The sequence below is a fragment of the Pteropus medius genome, unplaced genomic scaffold, assembly GCF_902729225.1.
Source record: "Pteropus medius unplaced genomic scaffold, Ma_sr-lr_union100, whole genome shotgun sequence".
Lineage (NCBI taxonomy): Eukaryota > Metazoa > Chordata > Mammalia > Chiroptera > Pteropodidae > Pteropus > Pteropus medius.
In genome coordinates, this window is record NW_024355205.1 from 1,758,407 (window position 1) to 1,784,807 (window position 26,401).

The window sequence follows — 26,401 nt, forward strand, 5'->3', positions numbered from 1 at the left end:
GGTTCACTTCCACTATAACAATTGGCCATCATGCTTCATTTAATGTATTTGTATATTATTGCAGGAGGGACTTTTATAGTGCTTTATGGGTCCTAAGTGCTTCCAAATCATTAATAAGTCATTCTTCCCTAAATCTTCAGGTCAATGTTAACATCTTCCATTTTAAGTGCAGCCACCTGGATGTAGAGGTTAAGTTACTGGCTCAAGGTCAGGGGGCAAGGCACTGTCAAACCTGGCATTGTATAATTCAATAGAAAAATAAGATTCCAAGAATATATCATTCATTGGAAGAAGGCTGTAATTGAGTCAGGCCACTCAAAGGAAAAAGAAGGATTAATTAAGTGCTGAGCTGGTTTGTTTAAAACTTGGCCTAGAGGAGTTTTGGACAGGGAAGGGCCAATAATTTTGCTGAGATAGGACTTGTAAATCAATCCAGTTCAGCGCCTTAACCATAGATGCTAAAACTGTCACTTGAGATATTTCTTTCCCTGTTTTTAAATATTCATATTCATGTTCTAAAAAGGACCTTCTGAGGGATAAATGGAAGAGGCGATTTAGACCCAGGATCACAAAAACTGAAATTCAAAAGAGAGAATTTTAATGTAAGGTAGTATTCATTTCTTAAATGCGATTAGTAGCTAATATTGTTATTACTTTCGTAATAATAGGGTCCATGTAAAATATATTTGGCAAAACTACTATACCTTTTTGTAGGACTCTCAAGCAAGGAAAGGTTAAAAGCACTGAAAGGCTTCCTAGGGCAGTGCCCAGCAGAATCGATAGCTGCTACTTCCCGGCTTTAACATCAGAATAGTGCTTGTTTTCCAATTTTCCTTCCTCAGAGAGGCTGAAGAAAAGCTCCAGAAGGAAATTTAAACTCAGTTTCCTTTGCCTTCTAGAGAAGCCTGTAATTAAGCAATAGTGATTTAATGAGAGAATCTAAGAGAATGGATCATTCTTCAGTGTTGGTAGAAAAAGATTCAGCCTAAATCGACTTCTTTGTTCATTCTTACATTCTATCCTCTCAGCATCAATTAATTTCCTAAGCTCTTCATTATCAAGTATTTATTTCTGAGACAATATAAAGCAATATTCTTGAGAAGGCAAGTAGTATATGGTTGTTTGACCCAGACCAAGTAGGAATAGGGCCTGTTGAGTGCGGAGAAACAAAACCCATCAGTTAAACAATTGAAAGGCCATTTTCCAAATTGACCATCGAGCAATCCTGCTGCTAGCTCAAAAAAAAGAAAGTGAATTACTTTCAGGGTTCTACCACATTTTAATGTCCAGGTCCCAAAGGTAAGCAGGCATGGGTGTTGGAAAGAACGCTTAACCAGAGGTCTGAGCTGAGCAGCAACCAGCTCACCGACATGTTTCCCAGCCTGGTTAAATTGGAGGATTGAATAGATAGTTTTCAAACATTTTTAAGATGCATAGTCTTTTTAAATGAAACCTTCACACAAATCTGATATGTGGGATGTGCCAGATTTAAAAGTGTATATAAACAAAGATGACTACAATATAGAAGCCACGGAATGTTAGTATAAGATGAAGATTCACTTTTTTGGTAACTAAGCATCCAATGAGGTTGATGTGAGGCCTTTAATTAGGCCCTCTAATTCCTTTCCCTCTGACAAATATTAAACTGGGGACAGAGAGGAAGATGAGAAATGTGTTTCTCTTTAGGTCAAGTAAGTTAAACAAAAGTTCCTTTTTTATTTTATTTTTTTAATCTTACGTTTATTTGGGGGAAGATATCTTAAAAATAACTAACATTTGTTAATCATAATATGGCTTAAAATGGGCCAAAAACTGTGCTAAGCATTTTACATAACACTTTAACCTAGACTTCCATTGCAAGATGCAGAGATCTACTGTAAATCGGCTTAAGAAACAGAGAATTTTTGTCACATTAGTTGTGACCATTTGTGTAAAAAAAATTCAGAAATGGTAAAGTGCAGACTTAAGCTCTTTTTTCTTCTTTTTGGTTTTATTCTCAGGCAGGCTTTCTCTGGGTAGTGGTAAAGGTGGTTATCAAGTTCTAGGTTTACACCAATAGGAAGAGAATGTCTCTTTCCCAGTGAGTCTACCAAATAGAGGCTGAATCTCATTGGCTTAACTTGAGTTACGTGACCGACCTAAGAGTAATCACTGGGGCCAAGAGGCTGGAAGATGGTAATTGGCCAGACTTCAGTCACATATCCTCCCAGGGAGTGGAGAGGTAGGTCAGCTCCATCTGAGCCACATCTACTAAATAAGAATAGGAGGCGGTGGTTACCCAAGAGAAAATTAACATACTATTAGAAGTCCAAGGGGAAATAGGTGCTAGACAGGCAAAAACAACAGAAGGCCATTTAATGGACAGGGAAACTAAGGTTCTGATGTAACTTAGTTGTGGCCATAGGGTTAGTGATTCAACTAGGTTTTAAGCAGCTCTGAGTAAGGATTAAGAACCTAGCTTTAAATCAGACAGGTCTGAGTTTAAATCATGGTCCCACTGTTTATTGGCTATGTGAACTTGGCTAAGTTACTTAATTTCTCTGAGCCTTAGTTTTTTTTAATCTGTAAAATGGAAACAATAATACCGCTTTCACAGAATTGAATAAAATAAAATTTCTTAAGGTGCTTGGCACATAGTAAGATGATAGTAATAGTAATAGTAGTAGTTATAATGTTATTGTCCTTTCTCCTATTCCATTGTAAGAACTGAGATCTTCTGTTCCAACAAATATCAGTCAACGTCCCTCCCTTTTCCAGGCTGAAGCTCCTTTATTATTATTATTCCAAAATAATAATGATGACCTCTGCCATCAGATTACTCATATATAAAGTGACATAGAAATAAGGCTTATAGTGCTATTATTTTTATTAGTATGATTTTTTCCTGAAAATATTTTAAGGAGTGGGCAATGAATGTTGTTCTCAGACAATATGTTAGTCATTTCGAGAGTTACCTAAAGCAGCGGTCCCCAACCTTTTTGGCACCAGGGACTGGTGCTCCTATGAGAATCTAATGCCTGATGATCTGAGGTGGAGCTGAGGCAGTGACGCTAGCACTGGGGAGCGGCTGCAAAAACAGATGAAGCTTCATTCACTTGCCTGCTGCTCCCCTCCTGCTGTGTGGCCCTGTTCCTAACAGGCCATGGGCAGTACCAGACCGCGGCCCTGGGGTTGGGGACACCTGACCTAAAGTATATATTGGACTATCTGTCAATATTAATATATTGTCTTGTGTCAATGATAAATATTTTCAGTACTAATGACAATTTGTTATTGTTGATACAGGTTAATCTTCAATCCAATGTCAGCTTCTGTGCCACAGTTAGTTATGCCTGTGCCTGGCACACCTGTATCTGAGAGATCAGTTCTATCCCCAGCCAGCCCTTTTTCTCCTGGCCTTATATCTTCATTTCAGCCTGCATCTACTTCTGGGAGAAGGAGGTGCTTAAAGGCCATCTACACCACACTGTTGGCTGAGCTAAACTGTCGGTAAGGGTACTAGTGACTCTTAGCCCATTCCTGAGAGCTCTGGGGCAGGGGTGACTTCTCTGTCTCACCTTGGAGTCTATGCCTCAGGAGGATTGGGAGCTCATGGAAGTAAGTTAGACAGAAACACAGAGATGATCCAAAGGGTTGAAAAAAATTGTTAGCTCATTTAACTTAGAGAAAGAAAAAATGACAACAGTTCTAATTAGAGATTTTAAATATCAATTTTAATCAAGAAGTATTTCCTGAGAGTCTGCTACGCACTGGGCAAGTGTTACCCATGAAGAATAATGGGTAACTGCTCTGTCTCTACTGAGAATGGAACAAAGGCAAGTGGATCTGCATGGAAGAAGAAGAGTTTCAAATTAGCTGTAATGGGGAATTTTCGACCTCATATAATGAGAACCTCATATAATGCCAGGGGAATGAGGATCCAGAAGTGTGCCTGGGGCTGGCTTGTACAAATCAGTTCTGGTTGGTTTGAGATCCACAGCTTACAGCAATTTTTCAAGTAAAGCTGAGGTTGAGATATGGTTATGTTGTGTTTCTCTGTGTGCTATTTTGAACCTTAATTTTAAATAAATATTACTGAGAAATCTCTCAGAAGTGTTAAAAACAGGTTACTAGGAGAAAAGAGAAGTGAGTATTTGAAGTCTTTATGAAAGACAGTACAACAGAAAACACTAAGAGGTTTAAGTAAGCATTTTCGAACATTATGAAAAAAGTAATCAAACGTTAAAGGAAAATAGCAACCTGAGGACAAAACTGAGACCGTGACAAATGACAAAATATTTACTATCTAATAATTCATTGAAGTTGGTTTGAAAAACATTAAAGCCCCAGTAAATAACTGGATAAAAAAATTCATAAAAATATATATCTGACCAACAAATGAATTAAAAAATTGACTTTATTACTTATAAAGGAAAATTAAATTCAAACCACTTACTCTAAATTCCTTTCTAAATAAATCAACTAAAATTTTTTTCAATCATAATTTCTGTTACTTATGAAGATGTAGAAAAAGGGGCCTATTTGGGCATCAATGTGACACTATATGTAAAACTCCTTAAAGACATGTTTAGCAATTCCATTTTTATTTTTGGAAATTTATCTTTAAAAATAATTTTGCTCAAAGGTGTTCATTGTGCCTGGAAAATAGTAATCATTCAATAAATAATAGTTCTTATATTAAAGGGAGATATGAACTTGCATTTAAAGAAAGAGACATCACAAGATTTTAATCTAAAAGCTAAGTTTTAGAGAAAACCCTGGAAAGAAATAACCCAAAGGCAGAGATTATCTCTGTGCGCGTTCAATTATGGGTTCAAATATTATTTTCTCTACTTTTTACTTTTTTAATATTTTCTGAATTTTTCCTCAGATATCTCTACTACAGTTATAATACATGAAAAGATCAGGTTCTTTTATATATATTTATAAAATTTAGATTAGTTTACATTACTTTCCAAAGATGAGAGAAATAGATTCAGTCACTAAAGTTCAGATAGAAATTACAAACATTATTTGGCAGTGAACTCAGCGACTTTACTGTACGGACAAACGATGAGCGGTCATCAAGGAGCGGGCATTGCTGTTCCCCGCCCCCTCTCACCCCTTGCTCACATGGTTTTGTTATCTAGGCCATGCTGAGGGGCTTTCCCAGTGTTTGTAAAGCTGTCTGCACAGCCCCTCTTCTTATGCTTCTTGCACTATTTTCTCCAGCAAGCAGAGAACTGCAAAGACAGATTTTCCAGAAAAAGCCAAGCTTTTATATAACCAAAAGCCTGATTCATCTTGCTTGACTTAATGAATGCCCGAATGGATTTTTATTTTTAAATTCTCAAAAACACCCTGGTCTCTATCTTTGAGTCAGCAGTTAGTGGTTTAAGAAAAAAAGTTTTTATATTTCTTAGTTTATATATAAAGGGGAAAAATACAGGGAAAAAAACCTACCAGTAATTTTGTTCCTCAGGGACATCTAGGTTTACAAATTGAGTGTTCATTCTGTCTGCATATACACCAACATGTGTGAGACATGGGGTCTGCTGGGAAGGAAGGAAATTATAGAAAAGGATTGATTACCCCTGAATTCTAATGTTCCAGTATTCATTTCAAGGACAACTGTGAATAGGGCTTGGAGTAAATATCCTCAAATAACCTCCCATGAATTTATACACATCTCATAACCAGAAAACCTTCCCCACCCCTTTGCTTCCTTCCTCTCCTGTTCTTTTAAAAGTTGTTTGATTAACAGCCATGGCATACCATCCCCACCTTCCACTGCCTGCTCCCCTCCCACCCCTGGGCCTACAAAGAAAGGCTGTCTTCATGAGAAGTGCAGCTGTGTGCACCCCACAGCCCTCTCCTCACAGTCCGGAAGGTGGAACTCCCTGTCTGAATGTGATGGGCAAGGCTCCCTCTAATCCCCCCACACCCACCCACAGCTCTTCAGGGCTGCTTTGTGAGGCTGGCTCTGAATCTGAGCCTTACCAAGAAAAGGCTCAAGGGGCATATGCAAGCTAGCCCTCATGCCCTTGGACTTAATATAAATGTTGTGTTACCTTGGCCAGGACTTCCTTGGTCTGCTTATTAGCTTTAGAAGAAAACTAAGAAAAATGTTTGAGATTTTGCTATGACCATGAAAAATAAATCATGGTGAGATTTAAAATAACTGTTTAAATAAATGACTGCCGCACCCTGGGCACAAAATACAAGGCAGGAGTTTAGAGATTTACTCTTCTTAGAAGCTGGGTTTCCTAACCTTGGCACTATCGACATTTTGGATCAAGTAATTCTTTGTGGTGGGAGACTGTCCTGGGTATTGTAGGATGTTTAATAGCAACCCTGGCCTTCCCACCTTTGATGTCGTGACAACCAAAAATGTCTCTAGACATTGCCAATATTCCTCGGGGATATGGTTACCAGATAAAATATAGGATGCCTAGTTAAATGTGAATTTCACATAAACAACAAATAATTTGTTAGTATAATTATGTTCCAAATATTGCATATTTATCTGAAATTCATGTTTAACTGGGCATCCTGTACATTTATTTGCTAAATTTGGCACTTCTTCTGGGAGAACAAAATTGCTCCCCATTGAAAACCACTGCCTTAAAGAGACCAGGAACTGGGAGGACAGTCTTGAGGCTTGGGATTGTGGTCAGGGGGTTGATTGCTTGATCAATCTGGAAGCCTGAGTATGAAATAATAGTCTGACCCCAAACCTCTTCCCTCTAACATCTACCCCCAGTTGTCCCTGCTCCAAAGCAGACTTCTTTAGGATTCTTTCCTGGACAAACTAAACAGGGATGCAGAGACCACCTCCCTATACCAATATTTGGGATTCTGCAAAAGAGCAGACTCTGGCTAATCATCCTAGCATGATCATCCTGCCCCACGATAAGCTTCGCCAATGTATGTCTACTTCCCAGCAGCTTTTTTTGACGTCTCACTTTTAAATAAGAATGAACAAACCAGTGATTGAGGAAAAACACTCCCAAAATGACAGAAACTATAGCCCACCCTGCCATTCTCTGTTCTTTTCTTTTAATAGAACCTCAAATATATTCTAGGTGGTAATGTGCCCAGTTCTAGATGATGAATCATCATCGGTCCAACCTAGTTATGAGAATCCTGATTTCTTTGGGGAACCAAATGACCCAGTTTAGGGAAGTCTGTTAGGAGGTTCTGGAAAAGCTTTGCTTTGCTGAAAAAGGCATCAGAAATGGCTGGCATTATTTATTTATTTTTTCTCTCTTTTTTTTAAAGAAAAAATAATATTTATTTGCAATATAAACAAAGTCTCATTGCTGGTTTGGGATGTTGTGTGTGTGTGTGTGTGTGTGTGTGTGTGTGTGTGTGTGTGTAGGGTCACAACTTTTCCTTCGTAATATGATTAAGCAAAACTGGCTACCCTCTTGGCATACCTCATTTACAAAAATCTGATGCATCTTTCTGGCTTTTCCTTTTTAAAAATGAAAGAGAGAAAGAGAACCATGTACAACATGGAAGCTTTTTGTCAATTTCTCAATTGTGACAAGATTTTAACCCGCTGCCTTAAAGAATTCCTGAAAACAACCCTTGCGAGTTAAGATGCAGTGGGCTCATAGGGGCTGTGGCCTTGCTCATGTGCTGAATGCTGGCTTCCTCGGGGACCCAGCCTGACTGCTCTCCCCTCCCTGGCCCCCATGCAGTCCTGACACCTGGTAGAACTAAGGTCGTAAAAGGAAGAAAACTGAAAGAGGATAAAGGAATCCATGGCTTTGTTCTGTGGATACGGAGGGTAGGGACAGTGGACAGAGCCTCACATCCCTTTCACTTGTCCATCCTCACCCTCTCTGCGCCTGCCCTGGGACTGAAATGGGTGTGAGGTTCCTGGTAGTAGAAGCTATGGGCAAGGTGAGTGGAAGGCCTGCTTCCACCGGGACAAAGGAGCTAGGAGTGGCAGATGAACCAAAGCAACAGCCAGGGTGAGGGACAGAAACTTGGGAAGCAGGGCTAGGCCCCCACCACCTAGCTTCTCCCAGTCACTGGACCTCCACTCTCAGTTACAAACATAGAAAGAGAGAAAGAGAAGTACTGGGTATGTATAGACAAGGGCCCTGGGGCCCAGGCCCTCCCAGGGGCAGAGCCCAGAGGGCTAATGCTACTGCTTGTGAGTCTCCCACCGCCCCACGTCTAGTTGCAGGGCCTCCCACCTCCTACCTTGAGGAGTCTGCAGGGACCACCAGAGGGGCAATTGGGAGAGCAGAGAACACAAAAGTCACTTGTTCAGCTGACCAACTCATCACAACTTGCAGTGACCATCACAGGCCAAGGTGCGGCCGTGGTGGGCTGGGCCAGGTGGGAGATGTCGGCGAGACTAGCGTTTGACACGAAAGGAGCAGCAAGCTACCCTTCCAGAAAGGCTTGCTGCAGAGCGGAGGCTTCACACATGTGCAAAACGTATTTGGTTTGTCATTTCCACCAAAAAAAAAACCCAAAAAACAAAAACCACAATAATTGCCTTTTGAAATAGAAAAGCAAAACTGAGAACACTTTCTCGCAGGATCAAGGAAGGGATGAAGCACTGGTTTATACAATCTACTGTTGTATGTAGCCTGAAAATAGTACTTTTCATTAAAAAAAAAAGTCAAGAAGAACATGAACGCTCTCTGCTCTGGGGACCTTGGATTTACCTGAAGAAAGTAAAACATAAACTCAGGTCCATGAATGTCTTTAAAAAATAGCCAAACTGCCTGGGCCATCAGCAGAACGGAGTGTCCTGGGACAAGGATGAGGCCCCGCTAGACTCAGACTGCAGCTGTACGTCTGAGCGCTGAGGGGCCTCTGTGGAAAGTCCTGCAGATGGAGGCCTTGCCTTGGCTTGGCCCACCCCAGGATAGCAAGGGGAGCTTGGGCATCCCTCAGCCTGGGCCTCTGGGCACAGGCGATGTTCGCGTTCCTCAAGCGATGAGGCAGGCACGGGCCCACTCACAGGCCCACCTGTGCCCCTGGCTTCACGTGGACTCGAGGGTGGGAGCAGGTTGTGGTTGGTGGGCATGAAGAGTACAGCTGCTGGCTGGGGGTGTGGTTGTCACATGGGCTGCTCAGTCCCAGCGTCCACTCGAAGTCCAGCAGTTGCCGCATAAAGTTGAAGTTGGGCGAGATGTTGGACTTTTTCCTCTTGACAAAGTCATAGGCGTCAGTGAGTGACAGGTTCATCTTCTGTATAAGGTAGGCCACAGTGACCGTCACTGAGCGGCTGTTGCCTGCCAGGCAGTGCACCAGGACACCACACTTCCTCGAGCGGGCCTCATCGATGAAGCTGATGGCCTCGGGGAAGAACTATGAGAGGTTCTGGCTCCAGTGGTCAGAGATGAGGATCTGCTTGGAGGTGAACTCGCCGCCGTGTTCGAAGGCAGTGGACAGGTAGGGCGTGACATTGAGGATGTACTTGATGCCGTCTTTACTTGCTGAGCACGTCCAGGTTGGTGTAGTTCTTGGCACCGCCAAGGCAGATAGATGTAGCGCAGGCTCTGGACGGGGAAAGCCGGTTGGCTGGATGGCACAGGGCTGCCGTCCGACTCGGTGGCACTGCTGGGCTGCTCTCGATCGGACTCCCTGTAGGAACTGATGCGGAGGGCCCCCAGGCCCAGCGCTGAGGTGGATGGCGAGCTGCTCAGCCAGGACCAGCTGTCCACGTTGGTCACAGCAGTGCTTTGAGTACTCTGTCTGGAACTTGTTAAAACCACCTTGGAGGTAGTAGGCCTGGCAGCCGTCGTCTCGCAGCTTTTGCAGGAGCAGGCCCAAGCACCGAGGCGAGGGCGCCGGGTTCTGGCTGCCACTCGGCCTCGGCCTCATAGAGCAGCACAGTGGCCGCCTTACTGCGCGTGGTGAAGCGCTCCTTGTCGGCGGCGTCGGGGTCGATGGAGAGAATGGGCAGGTTGTCCTAGTGCCGGCGGTGCAACATGAGGCCCAAGATGGTCAGGGTGATGGCCGTCTCGATGTGCGATGACTCGGAATGCTCGTGAGGCCAGCAGTGGAGCTGCAGCAAGGACACTCCGCCGTGCGCCTCCAGCTCCTCCTGCAGCCATTAGGCGCTCTCGCACTACATGGCTCCAGCACCCGTCGCCGCTCCCGCGCGGGTGCCAGCTTGGAACTCCAGTCTCTGACGCCCCCAAGGGGACATGTGCGTCCTCGCTGGGGGACTGCGGAGCTGGTTTTTCATGAGAAGCGCTGGTGGCTCTGGCCGGGGCTGGGCAGCCCTTCCCAGGTATGGCGCCCTGGCCGCGCGGTCCCAGCAGCGTCCCTGGGGAGTCCACTTCCCGCCGAGCTGCGCTCCCACTGCCCAGGCCTTTAGGCCTCATATTTTTCTCTTGCTGTGAATACAGATGTGATAGTTGGAGTTGTGGCAGTAATCTTATGGTTATGAGGCCAAAACAACTCTAGAGATACCAGCCCTAACTAATGCCCAGCATCTGCCTAACATTATATTTTTTGTTTTTTGACAAAAATAACCTGCTTTTTGTTTATTTAAACTTTTTGTGACTTGTAGCTGAAAGCATTCCTAACTGATACAGAGACCAAAGTAAATAATTGAGGAAACAGAAAAGCAAACAAAACTCTCACAATTCACTCAAATCTATTTAATATTCTTAGAGAAATTGAGCATTGATTAATTGTTCTTCCCAAAGAGAATGTATTTTTATTAGTTTCTTATTTATCTTTTCAGTGTTTACGTGAATGAAGATGAATACAATAGATACTCTTATTCCATTACAGGCAGGATGTTCTATACATTCTATATATGCTGTTATATATTGTTCTCTACCTTCCTTTCTTCACTTAATGATATAGCCTTGTAGATAAATCTCTTCACATGAGTTGGGATCTTCCACATTCCTTTTTTTACATTCTCATGGTATTCCATCAAATGGGTATGCCTTCATTTATTTAACTAGTATTTAACTGCTAAATATGTGGGTTGTTCATCATCTCTACCTTTCACAAATTATGCCACAATCAATAAACTTGTACATATGTTCTTTTATGTTTATGTAGAAGATTGTGTAGGTTATATCCTCAGAAGAGAGATTTCTAGGTCAAAGGAAAAATGTCTGTATTTTGGGAAATATGCCAGAGTCACCTCAATAAGCAGTTGTATGATTTTGCACCAACAAAATGTGGGACTCCCTAGTTCTCCTCAGCCTTCCAAACAAAGTGTGATACCAAATATATATATTGCCAATCTAATAGGTAAAAAATGACATGCTGGTATAGTTTTCTTTTTCTTATTATAAGTGAAGTTCATATTTTCATATATGTAAGGGTCAGTTATAGTTCTTTCTTCCATGAACTCTCCATCTTTTTGTTCTTTATGTCTTGATTTCTAGTATTTTTAATATTAGGGATATTAGCCCTTTGTAATATAATTTACATATATTTTTCCACTTTATCTTTTGATTTTTCTTTTGGGGTTTTTGAAATTGAAACTTTTTTATTATCTATGTAGTTAAATTTATCAGTCTTTTCTATGGAGACTTGTGAATTCTGAATCATAATTAGAAAGGCCTTTATTATTTAGTTAAAAAGGAATTTGCCCCTGTTTTCTTCTATTAGAGGTTTGCATTATACTATACAGTTTAATTCCTTACATTGATATCTTTGATCCATTTTGAGTTTACTCTGAAGTTTGGTGTGAAGTATGGATCCAACTCTGGTTTATTCCAAATGGCTGCACTTTTACTGTAATATCATCTACGAAAGAGTTCACCTTTACTCTACTGATTGGAAATTTTACCCTTGTCACATATTAAATTTATCTATAAGATTGAATCTGTTTTTGGACTATCTGTTTTGCTCCAAGGCTCTGACTTTTCATGCATAATACCACACCGTTTTTATTGCTAAGGATTTGCATATGTTTTAATACCTGATAGGGCTTGTCCCCTCTCAATATACTTCTTAGAATTTTTATGGCTCTTGTTGCTTATTTATTTTCTCATATAAACATCAAAATCACCTGAATATTTACCAAAAAAAAATTTGTTATGCTTATTGAAATAATATTAAAAAGAAATTAAATATGTTGGCTGAAATAAGAAATTCGGTGATGAGGTTGGAAAACAGTCAAAGACATCTTTGGGAAAAAAATAGGAAATTTGAGACCAAGAAAAAAATATCTGAAGGCTCAATTTAGGAGGTCAAATAATCAACTAGTAGGGTCCTAGAAAATGAACATAGAGACAGTGGAGGGAAAGAAATTATTAAGAAAATAATTTTTTAAATGTTTGACATGAGTCTCCCAACTGAAATGGCCAAGGATATTCAACACAATATGTAATCACAACTTCTCTTTCCTTCTACCTTTCTCTCTCTTTTCCTTTCTCCTCTCTCTCCCATGCTTAATTTCTAAACATCAGAGATAAAGATTATTAAAACTTCCAGAGAAAAAAATAGTTTCCAATTAACCGAATGAGAATTAGAGTGGCACGAGGCTTCTCAATAGCTCCGTAGGATTCACTAAGAATCTCTAAGAAAAACCCAGGATTCCTGAGTAATGCTTCAAAATTCTGAGGGATCATTATTTTCAACATAAAATCCTATGCAGCACAGGCAAACTCTTAGATCATTAATTCATATAATGAACTATTTGTTCACTGTATCAGTGAAGGAAGAGAACCAAATAAAGACATTTCAGACATTTAAAGACTCAGAAAATTTATATCCTGTGCACCTTTCATAAGAGGCTACTGGATGATGTGTTTCATTGAAACGAGGAAGTTAACCAGGAAATAGTGATGGGTAGAGTAATCTGTGACTGCAGCTGCTTCAGCACTCAGCAGGACAAATGGTTCTTACCCCTGGCAGCACACTAAAATTGCCTTGGGAAACTCATTAAACAGATGCCTATCTTTCTACCTCTTCACACCTCCTCATCCCCCAAATTGTGATTGAATTAATTTCTCTGGGTATTGAGCCCAGGTATCTTCGAGTTTTTTTTTTGTTGTTGTTGTTGTTTTTAAGTTTCCCAGGTGATTCTATTGTGGAATGGAGGTTTAAAGCACCAAATTATTAAAATTCATTGTGGTTGGAACAATTATTTTCTGAAAAACACATTTGTCATGATCTACAGGTCAGAACTTTAAACTACAGGAGAGTTCTATGTGTGGTACTGAGCATTTGTGTATTAACTTTTAGCTTTAAATGATTAGGACTCAAAAGGGAAATCAATTTTTAGAGTTCTTCAGTATGTCAGAAGAGACACAAACACAGAAAGATAAGAATAAGATGTAATGATTAGACTGCTGAAATTTCTAAACTTTGCAAGAGAGTAGGGATGTCTTTCATGTTACTGTGGGGGAGGAAGAAACTTTCCCCTATCCTCAAGCTTCTTTTGGCGGATTTATTAATCAAATAGGCATGAGACAGATGGATAAGAGAAAATAACCAAGTTTAATTACATACATGTCTGTGGGAACCTCGCACAGAGGTTCCATCTACTTGAGAGTTTTAGAGACAGAAAGGGAAATTGAGATAAATATGACATTCTGAGCTAGGGATGAGGTAAGGCACCTTGGGGCTTTAGAATATGATTGCAGGAAGAGCAACAGTAATCAGTAGTTTGCCCTGCCACAGAAATAGATCAAAAGTCATTTCTGGTGATAACTCTTATTATGGGTCAGGCTCCCAATTCAAATTTTAAGGGTGGAGCAGAAGTTCCTCTTGAGCCTGTAGGGTCTCAGTTCCCTTTAGGTCAAAATAATCCACATACCACTGAGGCACATCTTGGGGTGGCCTGTTCTGAACCTCTACACTACTCTTCGAAGGGAAACAGTGGACATACAGTGAAACCCTCCACCTTTACCCCTACAATGGCAAACAGAGTGCTGTATTTAATTTCTTGTAGGAATAATCTCCGAAAGAACAATAAGTTCACAACTCACAGAGTCTGGATAACTGCGATTGGCAAGTTTTTCCATGGTGAGGCTGACACCAAGACTCTCTCTTTCCTCTCTCACTCTACTCAGCTATTGCTGTCTTTCACAACATCAAGGTACTGGTTTTGGAGCATAATTTTTGCCTGGATAATCGCTTTAAAAGCCAGAGTTTGGCTGGGTTTATTGTTTGCTTTTGTACTGCCAGTGAGTAGGTATGGGTTCAGGGCCACCTATAGCTTTGCCTCTTGTGAACTCTTTGGATTTCTGAAAAGTGGTGTGATGGATGACATTTGGGGCATCAAGAACATTCAAGCCTATAGAAAAGTTTTATAAGAGTTTGAGTCAAATTTTTGAAGGCATGCCTGGAAATAAGATCTCAACAGATTGAGAAAATGCTCCACAGAATGGTGATTATACAGTTCCTTCTATGCATTAAAATAAAAGGAGAAAATGTAAAGAAGGTACATGAAATGCATTGGTGGTAGATTAAGAATGCGGGAGAAAGCATAGCCAGGAAATCTCTAGGACTGGATTAAAAAGCAAAATGGAGGAACACATACTTCTTTTACATCGATGGGTACAGGGTAGTTAGTAAAGAACATTTACAATACATAGAGTTTTGTGATCCTGTGCTCTGATGCCTGTGGTTTTGCCTTTGAGAGGTCTAGAAAAGAAAACTACTATGTCATTTCAAAGGTATGTTATCCTGGATGCAGAAGAACAATGGACAGAACTCACATGAGATAGATTGACCTTTGCTAAGGAAGCTATAGTCCTGGGACGTGACTACTCACCATGGTCTGCCCAGTTAGGAATTTATGATCAGACTATCCTGTGTAGTTACTTTTGGTCACTGAGCTTGTCAGGCCTGCCATGTGGCATCCTGAGCCTGTCAGGTTTATTATCTAGCCCCATTTTTCATTCACATCATGAAGGAACACAATTATTCTAGGCTGGAGCTCCCACAGGAACTCCCCATATACCCAGGCACCAGGAACCCCTCTGGTTGGAATTGAGTAGATGAAACTGGGGAAGACTGTAATTTCTTTTTAAACTATCCTAAGGAATTTCGACTTTAGACTTTAACTCACAAAGGCAAAAATATTTTATTAATTTTTTTGAACTTGAACTTAAAAATTCTGGACTTCAACCTCTCTGGGATTTTAATCTTTGAATTTTAAATCCATGGTGAACATCGTGACAGAAGGGGTGGGTTGGTGGCATTTTATTGTCATTATGATGTTATTTGCACTCATTGCAAAACCTCTGGTAAGCTGTACTGGACAACATGAGTGATTTACCTGACTTACCTGGGATGGAAAATAGTACAGGATTATATTTTTAGCTTTCCAATACCTTGGAATTAATTTGGGGCAGGGGATAAAGCTAGATTTTGTGATGCCTGATGCTTATACAATATGGGGGAATTTTTAAAAGAATTTTTAAAAATTATGAAGATGAAATTAGATATAAAAGTAAATATTTAGACTGAGGAAAGAAATTATAACAAATTTCAATTTTATAAAGCTGACAGTTAACACAAATGTCACAAATCCAAAAAGTAATATTAATTTTTAAAATAAATTGTTCGGTTGACACTCTTTTACATTTTTTTTTTTTTTTGCTGCCTACTCTTTGATTACCTCTTCATAACACAATGGTTGTATAATATCATTATGTAAAGAGAATAATACAGTCTTTCTTCTAGTATGGATAATTGGGATTTCCCTCACTTTCACATTTTCCTTAGCAATCAAACTTCACTTGGAGATGGAGAGCTTGCTGTATCTAAATCTGTATCTAAAAAGTACAGTACTTTCTGCATAACTCAGTTTCCTAAGGAGAAAGTCACAAAGAGATTACTTGTCCCAAAGTCACCAATCTGATGAGTGACTGCCCCTCTCCTGAGGATAAATGGGTGGGTGTGAGAAGACAGTTTAGGGGAAAAAAAATCCCTCTTCACAGAACTGGAGAAGTGAGGGTGAGCATTCTTTCCTACCTTCCCTAGCTTTTTGTTCCCATAACCTATTAGGCTTAAACATGGATTAAAATTTATAGTAAAAAAGAATGGGGTTGGCTCCCTTTGGGGAGAAAACCATAGTTGATCAGGTAAGTTCTGCTCCCACCTTCCTTCAAAACCAGTCCCCACTCCTCTTGGCAATCCTAGCCAGCAGCACTGATTTTGTCCTCAGAAAAGTTTCCAAGTGGCTCAGAAGCCCAGAGATGGACTTACCTTGAAGCTAATGAAATTTAAACCCCAGTGCCTGTCAGTCGTGTAGGCCTCTTCAGAGGCTTACCATATTCTGGGAGAAAGCTACTGAATCTTTATTTGCCTTCTCAAAAACCAACAAAGATCTGGACTCCATTTACTAAAGACATATGTGTCTGCCTGAGGAAGTGGAATTTGTTACAAAAATAATGCAAAGAGAAAGGTAATACTCTGCTTCTGACATGCAAAGTAGGATTATACATTAAGATTTTATCCCTGGGAAACTGCTAGGGTCTTAATGGGAGATTTTCTAAGTTCCTTTGTCTACCGCCTGCTCTTTCACCTGAGACCAAGCATGTGTTTTTCCTGCTACATTCCTACTGCCTCCATAGCTCCTGAGGCTCCTCTGGCACTCAGTCGAAGTCCAACTGTGCCTCGAAGGATACTATCAAGAGTGGGAAAAGGCAACCCACACATTGGGAGAAATATTTGTAAACGATATATCTGATAAGGAATTAATATAAGAGTATATAAAGAACTACAAAATAATAGCAAAAAACCCCCCCAAACCCCCAAACATCCTCATGCATAATCAAATTCAAAAATGGGCAAAGCACTTGAATAGACATTTCTGCAAAGATGATATAGATACAAATGGCCAATAAGCACGTGATATGATGCTTGACATCTCTAGTCATTAGGGAAACACAAATCAAAACTATAATGAGTCTACGGCCATGCTACCCTGAACACGCCTGATCCCGTCTGATCTCGGAAGCTAAGAAGGGTTGGGTCTGGTTAGTACTTGGATGGGAGACTGCCTAGGAAGACCAGGTGCTGTAGGAGTAAAAAAATCATAAAAATAAAACATTAAACAGATTATACAGTGATATTAAAAAAAACACTACAGTGAACAGCACTTCACACCCATTAATTAAGATGACTATTATCAAAAAACAAAATAATAAATGTTGGCATGGATGTGGAGAAATTGCAACCTTCATATACTGCTAGTAGGAATGTAAAATGGTACATCCACTGTAGAAAACAATTGAACAGGTCCTCAAAATACTAAACACAGAATTACCATGTGATCCAGCAATTTCACTTCTGAGTATATACCCAAAGGAATTGAAAGCAGGTACTCAAACAGAAACTTGTACATGAATGCTCACAGAAGCATAAACAATACAACAGAATATCATTTGGCCATAAAAGAAATTCTGACACATGCTACAACATTGATGAACCTTGAAGACATTATGCAAAGTGAAAGAAGCCAGACACAAAGGACAAATACTGCGTAAATCCACTTATAGAAGGTGCCTCGACTAGGCAAATTCAATGAGACAGAAAGTAGAATAGTGATTATTAAGAATTGAGGGGAGAGGTGAATGGGGAGTTATTGTTCAATGAGTACAGTTTCTGTTTGTGGTGTTGAAAAAGCTCTGGAGATGGATAGTGGTGATGGTTTTACAACAATGTGAATATACTTAATGCACAGAACTATACACTTAAAATGGTTAAAATGGTCAATTTTATGTCATGTATATTTTACCACAGTAAAGAAAAAAACCCGAAAACAAAAGATTCAGTAGGCCACCTGAGAAACAAAAATATCTAATCCTGTTACTGTTGGGGGAGATTTGAACTTCGGTGTTATCCAAGGCAGTGAGGGTGGGGCGGGGAAGGGTGGCAGATAACGGCGCAGAAGTGTAATTAGCATTTTTCCTTGGTTCTTCTTCATTGATGCAGTGAAGAATCACAGGTCAATGAGATTTTGAAAAGATTTATTAAAAGTATATTTTAGAAAGGAGGCACATGGTTTTAGTGGAGAGAGCTGTAACAACAACAACCACCCAGAAGTGGGAATCTCTGAATTACATTTGGGCCATGATGAGTAGTTCCAAAGGTATTCTTAGGTGATTGGCAAGTGAGGCCATTTTGATTGACACTTGGCTGCTATATAACTCTTTGCCTAGTGTGCATGTGCATACCCAGAGTTCAGTCTGTTATAATTAGATTCATGAACTTCCATGTATAAACATAGTATTATAATGAGGCTTAAATTGTGGGCAAATTAGAGTAGTATCTTCTGCGCTGGCGTCTGTAGCTAGATTAGACCAGCTAAGACTATGACCCTCCTGTCCTTTGTCTCTGGAGATGTAGGAGGGATTCTCTAACTATCAAGAGGATGTTCTTTGAGCATCTCTAGGCTGAACCTTTAGGCTGGGCCTCTATTCCTTTGTTCCCCCGTCACTCATATCTGACTAGCTACCTAACAGTTTTATTAATTCTGCTTTCACATCTCTCAAATAGATGTACTTCTCTACCCTTCCTTATTCACCATCACATTAGCTAGTTTATTGCAATGGCCATGTGTTCATTTTTACTCTTTCTGATCTGTTTTCCATAAAACAGTCAGAAAGGCCCTTAAAAAGTATAAATCCAATTGGATCAAGCTTCTGCCTACTAAGTAAGTGCACCGAGGATTTTAAGCAAAGGAGTGCCATAACTAGATTTACATTATTAGGAAAACATTGGCTTCTGTAGGGAAGTCACACTCGTAAGAAAACAAGAGAAGCAGTTCTCAAACTTCAGTGCCATCAGCTGGAAGATTTGTTAATACCCACATTGCTGGGCTCCACCCCCGGAGTTCCTGATTCAGTAGGGCTGAGGTACTGGGAATTCGCATTTCTAACAAGCTCTCAGGTCATGTGCTTGCTTTTACTGGGACCATACTTTGGGAACTGCTGCCCTAGAGGATATGAAGGGAGAACAAAGCTCTTGGTGTCCTGGCCCCACTATCTTAATTCTCACCCTTCTCTCTCTCATAGAGAATATTAGCCCACCATATCAAAATTCTTTGGTTATCTTACATGCTTCATGTTCTCCAGACCTTCAAACATGCAGTAGTATCTGATTGTCATTTCTACTTAAATGTCGTGACAGTATTTTATCAAATGCATTTTGATTTTGGAGATTTTAAAATGTAAAAAAAAAAAAGTTCATTTTTAATTGTATCCCAATTTCAGAGATATTAAGGTCTTAGAACTGATTAAATATGCTGTGTCTGGGGAAACGTCCTCTATCCCCATAGACTGCTTACCATTGCACTTATTCTATTGTGAGTCTTTTCCTCTTAGACTAGTGGTTCTCTAAGGTCCCCAAGCTAGCTACAGCACCATTACCTAAGAACTTCTTAGAAATGCACATTCTCAGACCCCAACCAGACCTACTGGATTAGAAACTGTGCAGATGGGGCCCAGCAACCTCTTTTTAACAAGTCTTCTGTGTTATTCTGATACACATCAAGTTTAAGAATCTCTCAATTTATAAGATTTGTGAAGGCAGGAACCATGCCTATCTCCTCACTATTGTGTCCCTTGTACTGGGAGTGGGAGGGGAAAAGGGTAGGGATAGTGCTTGGCATGGGTTAACAATCATTTAATGTTTGTAGAATAAATCAGTAAATAAAGTATGTGACTTGTCCAAAGCCAAATAGCCAGTAAGTAAAAGTTTAGAGCTAAATTAACTCTTCCTGTCTTTGTTGCTCGGTTTATGGTATAAAGTTGGTAGGGCTATCTTAATCCATTCAACAAACTTTTGTTGAGAAATTACTATATACACAACATTTTTCAAAATTTGGCCCAATGTTCTAGTCTTGTTAATAATTTGTGAGGCATCAATGGATAATTTTTTAGGATAATCAGAAGCACTTAGAATCCAAAAAGAACCGAGAAGAGTTGGATTTTATTAAACACCAGGGGGAGCCTTGTAAAGAAGTAGCAGACCATGCTGCCGGGCTAGCCAAGCCAGTATAAAGGCACTTGTTACTATTATAATTAATTTCTTAAGAATAAGTTTGTTCACAGTTGTCCATAGATTTTTCTATGGATAAACCCTTCTTCCCACTGGATTTTATTATCTGGATATTTTTATTCCTTAAACCTAATAAAATTACTCATAAAATAGCACCAAATATTTAAAAAACACATTTATGGAAAAAGCAATTTTCTAGTTTTCTGAAATAATAAAATTCAGTTAATCAAAAAATAAATGCATGGTAGTTAGGATTATTTATATATTATATATTATTTATATTTATATTATTTGCATAGTTATTTTAACTAAAGGAAAACAATAGAAGTTTAACAAAGCACATTGTCATTTCAGAATTTTGAATGGTTGTGTGGAGTTCAAGCCTTTTTATTTCAATAATTATTAGAATATTGATGCCTTTATGATAAATCTTTGAGAATATTTAAAGTGTATTCTAAAAAATATTAGGCACAGTAGTAGGAAACTACTCCCATGAGTTTTATTAGCTTACTTTAGGAAGGCAAAGGTCTTATTCCAGAGGAAACGAAGTTATGTGGAAGGCAGAACACATTGTTCAAGGCCAAATTCTGCCATCTACACATAGAGTCTCATTACGAAGGAAAAGCCTTCCTCAACCATTCAACTTTAATTTTACAATACTGCTTTAGTAGAAGTTCACACACTATTCTGCTTTATCAAAAGTGGATCTGATTCTGATAAAGTGCCAGTACTTTGCAGGTGTTCAATAAGCAGTAAATGAATAAATCGAGTCAACCACGAGTTTTCCCTTGAACTTCCCCAGATTTCTATCGATGCTCAAAGGGGAGAACCTACAATTGTTTTGTGTGGATTGGCTTCTGCTAAAGATAGATAATAAAAAGAGAATTTAAAGACAAATTTAAAGCTATGAAGCAATGACTTTCAGATTAAAGCCTAAGGCCCAGCTAGTCATTCTGGAAATACTCCATCATTCAAGAAAAAAAAAGTTCTCTAAACATTTTCAACTATAAGATTTTAATTTAAACTAAGACTGAGCACATGAATAAACTTATTAGTCAGGTAATTTAAGCAAGTTACTTAACCCATCTGTCAGTGTAAGAATGTCCAAATCTGTTATGAATTTTTATAAGATTTGGTTTTAGCTATCTTGAACACAATGGCCAGGAAGCAAGATCTCAAATACTCCAGAAAATGGCAATTTGCAGCTTCTTTTATGCATTTGGAATTAAGGAGTGAACATAAGGAACGTTACATGAAGATGGGAGAAAGCGAGGTGGGGGACAGGGTTATAGGATAGTTAACAAAATTATGTGCTCTCTTGAGGGTGGTTATGTTTATTTCAAAGACGTGTTAACCTAGATACACAAAAACAATGGACAAGGCTTGCTTAAAACAAAAATAAACCTTTTACTAAAGAAGTTATATGCCTGGGGTATGACTACCCACCATGACCTGCCTGGTTAGGAATTTATGATCAGAACCCCTTTGTTGTCCACACATTCATGCCTCAGTTTCATGATTTTTAGAATAGGGATAGTAAGTAATAGTACTTATATTGGAAGATTATTAAGAGAGTTATGCCTAACCAGAGCTTTGTGGTGTCTGGCAAATATTCACTGTTCAAGAAATGTTTACTATGTACAATTCTTACCTTTGACATTAATCTCCACCATACTTTATATGCAATTCCTAAATTCTAAAAAGCTCTGAAACCCTGAATTTGGTGGTACAACCTGAATTGACAAAAGCTGATCTAAGCTTTCTTGACACCTTCAGTGAAAATATTAATATGTTTTGCTGCAGAACTATTCATTTATTTACCTTTCTAAAATTCTAAATTCCAAGTCACTCTGGCCCCACAGGTTTCAAATAAACTATTGTGGGCCTCTTCCAACATGATGCCAACGCCACGCAGAGAAAAATAAACCAGCTTTGGATTCACAGATACCTGGCTTTGAATCCAGACTTGGTCATTTACTTTTAATGTAGGGAGGAAGCAAGAGAACTAAAGTGTTAAATCAAGATATATTCGGAGATTGCAATTAGCTAATCAACCCTATAGCCTGGCCACAAGAAACCTGCAGAACAAAGGATGATTTCTGCTGGGATTGCTAACAAACCATTTCTCCACCTGTGAAGGGAAAACAGAAAAACAATCTTTAAGTCTTGCCCTACACAAAATAAAATCATTCATTCCCTATGGCTAAAATTATGAGGAACCTATGGATCAAAGACTGGGAATTGCCAGCAGGCCTTTCATGCTGTATATTCTTACCTTTTCTGGCTACATACTTTTATCCTTTCTCACTGAATGTCCATATCAAAGGAAAATAGGTAAACAAAATCCTTAAACTGTAATTCACAGAAACTAAAAACAACTTATAAACTGGACACTCAGGGTTTTTTTTCTTGTCTTACCTTTTGTCTTGTCTTGGCTTTTATTTTCCTTGTCTTGGCTTTTTGTCTGTGCTTTTCCCCTTTGCTAATAAACTTTCCTTTGGACTAACTTTGGTGGACATTCGAATTCTTTCTTGTTCTCAGCAAAGAACTCTTTTCTCTCTCAATGCAGGATTTGAGTACCCCTGACACTCAGGGAATTTGCACTGCCCTGCATCACTTTGAGGCCTTGGAAAAAGCTACTTAGCTTCTCTGAAGGCTTACTTGGTTGACAGAGAACTTTATTACTGCACAGGATGTGAAATTCCTGCACGGCTCCCCCTCGCCCCCCAGCAAATGTTTCTCTTCATTCACCTTTGCTGACAACCTCCCATTTTTGGAGACTGCTACAAGCCTGAATTGTTCAAAGCCACACTCCCACTGCATGCTTAGCTAGCTGTACCATAGGTAGATAGCATATAAGTTGAATGAAAACAGTTCTGTGGAATTCAGACAATTGGGAGAATGGTTCAGATGAAGAAATCATGTTGATTTGTTGTTGCTACTTGCCTTTCTCTGCACTTCTGATAGCCGCTAGCAATTGATGAGTTAAGTTCCCAAAGCAATATTGCCCCAAAGGTAAGAAAGGTATAAATGTGCAAAGGTATAAATGGCTGACAGTTTAAGTTGGTGATGATTTTACTTTACATATAAATTGGAAGGGGAAAAGGTGGAGTTTTACTTCACCATGTATTGTTGGCTGCAGAAAGCAGTGGCAGAAAATTGGAGGATGTGTAAGAGGTGAGATTCAAGGTTGACCCAGACTGATTTAATAAAGGAGATAGATTTAGGCCTCAAATTCTTACTCCTGACTACACAGTAGACTCCTGACTACACAATAGACTCACTGATTTAATAAAGGAGATAGATTTAGGCCTCAAATTCTTACTCCTGACTACACAGTAAAAAAAATGCCCAGATCCTCTGCAGATCAGTTGGGTGAGAATCTCTGGAGAGGGGGCCCAGGCACCAATGTTTTAAAAATCTCTCCAGGTAATTCTCTATTCAGGGCTGCCCTAGGTCAGTGAGTTGCCTTGGAGATACCTGGGAGCTTTAAAGATTGATGCCCAAGTCCTATCCCCAGAGATTCTGATCCATTCGACTTAGAATAATTGGCCTACAGTGTGATGGGGCATCAGAGTTTTTAAAAACTGCCCAAGTGATTGTAATAGAACCACTGCCTACCTGATCCAGGTTTTCTCCAAACTGTACCATATTCCTTTCTCTTTACAAATAGGTTTCCTGGAATTTTTATTAAGAATTTCATTTACCATAGCAATAATTCTCAGGTAATATAATTTAAGTTCTTATTTGGCTCGTTACTGAAAATTCACATTTTCAGGAAAAGATTCCATTTTTGAAGAACCTAAAATAGGTTGAGCATATTTTAGTGAAATTGAAAGCATAACTCACAGCCAATGAATTGATTACCTGGTTCAGAATTTTTCCTGTTGCAAAGAATCTCTATTATCAGGTGAATTATTACTCTGACACTGAAAAGCAATGGAATGAACTGGGGAATATGAACTATGTAGTACTAATGACTTTAAAAAATGATTATTTATCTATTTATTTATTTATTTATTTAGTATTAAGTTTATTGGGGTAACATTGGTTAATACAATTATATAATTTTCAGGTGTACATTATAATTTGACAACTGTATATTCTATTGTGTGTTTACCACCTAAAGTCCAGTTTCCTTCAGCTACCATATATTGATCCCCTTTACCCACTTTACCCTCCCCCAACTCCCCTATATTTGACCCTTTTTACTCTGTATACCTCTCCCTTCCTCCCTCACCCCCTACCCTCTGGTAACCACAAGTCCATTGTCCATGTCCCTGAGTCTCTGTTTGTCCTGTTCATTTGTTGCTTTTAGGTTTATATCCCACGTATAAGTGATATCATGTGATTTTCAACTTTTTCAGTCTGGCTTATTTCGCTTAGCATGATTATCTCGAGGTCCATCCATATTGTCACAAATGGCTGAGTAATATTCCATTGTATATATGTAACACAGCTTCTTTAGCCAATCATCTGTTGTAGGACATTTCGGTTGCTTCGATGTCCTGGCTACTGTGAATAATGCTGCTATGAACATCGGATATGGGTTTTCAAGTCTTTGGGATAAATACCCAGTAGAGGGATTGCTGGATCATACGGTAAATCAATTCTTAGTTAAAAATGATTATTTTTAATCAGTTTATGAAGTTGGTATCTATCACATACATGCTATATTTTCATATCCTACTGCTATGTGTTTGATATTTGAGGAATGTTTTATTTTTCACGAGCAGCCAAATAGTTTATCAATGACCCTGTTCTTATAACACTCTACCCAGCACCTGGGAATCTAGAATGGGTATAACAAGCCTGATTTCTCATAGGAAAGCAGAGACTGAGCAGTGGAGACTAAATTCACAGCTAACAATCATGCTTCATCACACTTCTCATTATTCCTATACTTTGCTTTACATTCACTGTTGGCAGCCAGAAGGGCAGAGGGTTCTTGCATTGCCCTGACCTTCAAGGGCTTCCCATTTCCCATGCGGTACCATTCAAACTCCTTACCTGGGCATTCATAGTCTTTTCCTGACTGACGCTCACCTCCCTATCAGTCTCTTCTTCTGCCCAGCCCTACCAGTCCACAGAGGGTGACTCACTGCTCTTCCAGGCCTCCGGGTCTCTGCACCTTTGCCCTTATCCACCTGGCATATTGCGGTACCTTTCACAATCAAATGCTATTCATAAAGCTTTAGGAAGCAGAACTCCCTCTCCTACCATGTTCTCAGGGTAGCTTAGTTTCTAAGTCCTAGATCAGCCATGTCATCATTGAAAGAGACTATTTCCTGGGTCAGGGGACAGAAAAGCAGCCCAAATTGTGTGTGTGTTGGGGGGCGGGGCGGAACTTAAAAATCTTATCCATCCCTCAACCCATCCGTTCATTCATCCATTTAGCAAATACATCTTTAGTGTCTATGATTTTAAAGATATTATTGTAGCTATGGGAAATACAAGAGTCCGCTATTCTCATTTGGGCATTGAGGGGAATGAATGCAAAAAATGGATAATACACAAAACAAAAAAATTAAAAATATAATTTTTAAGAATAGAGATGAAGAAAATAAAATAGTAATGAGAAGGGGCTTCTTTGTGGAGAGATATTTGAGCTGAGAAACCTGAGTAATGAGTCAGCTAAATTAAGATCTGGGCCAAGAAAGTTCTGGGATTGAGTCTACCACTTTTACAGAGGGCCAGGTTTGGACACCTACACACGCCTTTCCCCTCTGGGCCAAATTCCTGAGTACACAGCTGAGGGGAGCTTTGGTCCCACAGACATCTCTGTCACCTAACCATGGCCCTCCGCAGCTAGCTGGCTGAGCTACCCATGATCCTCCTCCCCAGGTGAGAGGAAATGAGGACGTGCTAACCCACAGAGTCAGCAGGATGCTTCTTTCACTTCAAAACCTTCCCACGGGTATTGACTGGGGCAGTACACTTGGTTGGTAGCCTGAAAACACCCACGCCACCAGGACCATACAGGCCACTCCCCCAAGGTGCATGACCTGTACCTGGGTAGGTGTGAAAGAAGCCCAGTAACAAGGCTTCGCTCTTCTTCTTTTGAGTTTTCGGAGCACTTTTAGTCACTATCTTATTTAATTTTCGAAATGAACAGCTAGACCAGACTTGTTTAATCTCCATCTTGTGGAGGCCATGGAATAGATGAGTGAAGGAATTTCACATCAGGCATGTCTGGCTCAGAATCTTGGTTCTGGAACTTCCTAGTGTAAGACTCTGGAGAAATTCCTTCCGCTCTTTGAAACTTGGCTTCCTGGTCAGTTAAATAGAGACAAACTATGCATCTCATAGATTACAGAGAAGTGTATAAAATGTTCAGAGAAATGCATGGCACGTAGTATGTGTCTGATGAAAGTATTTATTGCCACTGGATGAGCAAAAGTGCTGAATCTGAGGCACAAAGTGCTCAATCACTGACTTCACAGCCAGCACGTACCTG

The 26,401-nt window shown here is 39.7% G+C and overlaps 2 pseudogenes; one reads left to right on the top strand and one right to left on the bottom strand.

Annotated features, from left to right (window-relative positions):
• Positions 1 to 8,737: 8,737 nt before the first annotated feature.
• Positions 8,738 to 26,401, bottom strand: part of LOC120598815 (dual specificity protein phosphatase 7-like) — a 36,790-nt pseudogene continuing 19,126 nt past the window's right edge.
• Positions 16,850 to 16,968, top strand: LOC120598955 (uncharacterized; annotated as a pseudogene).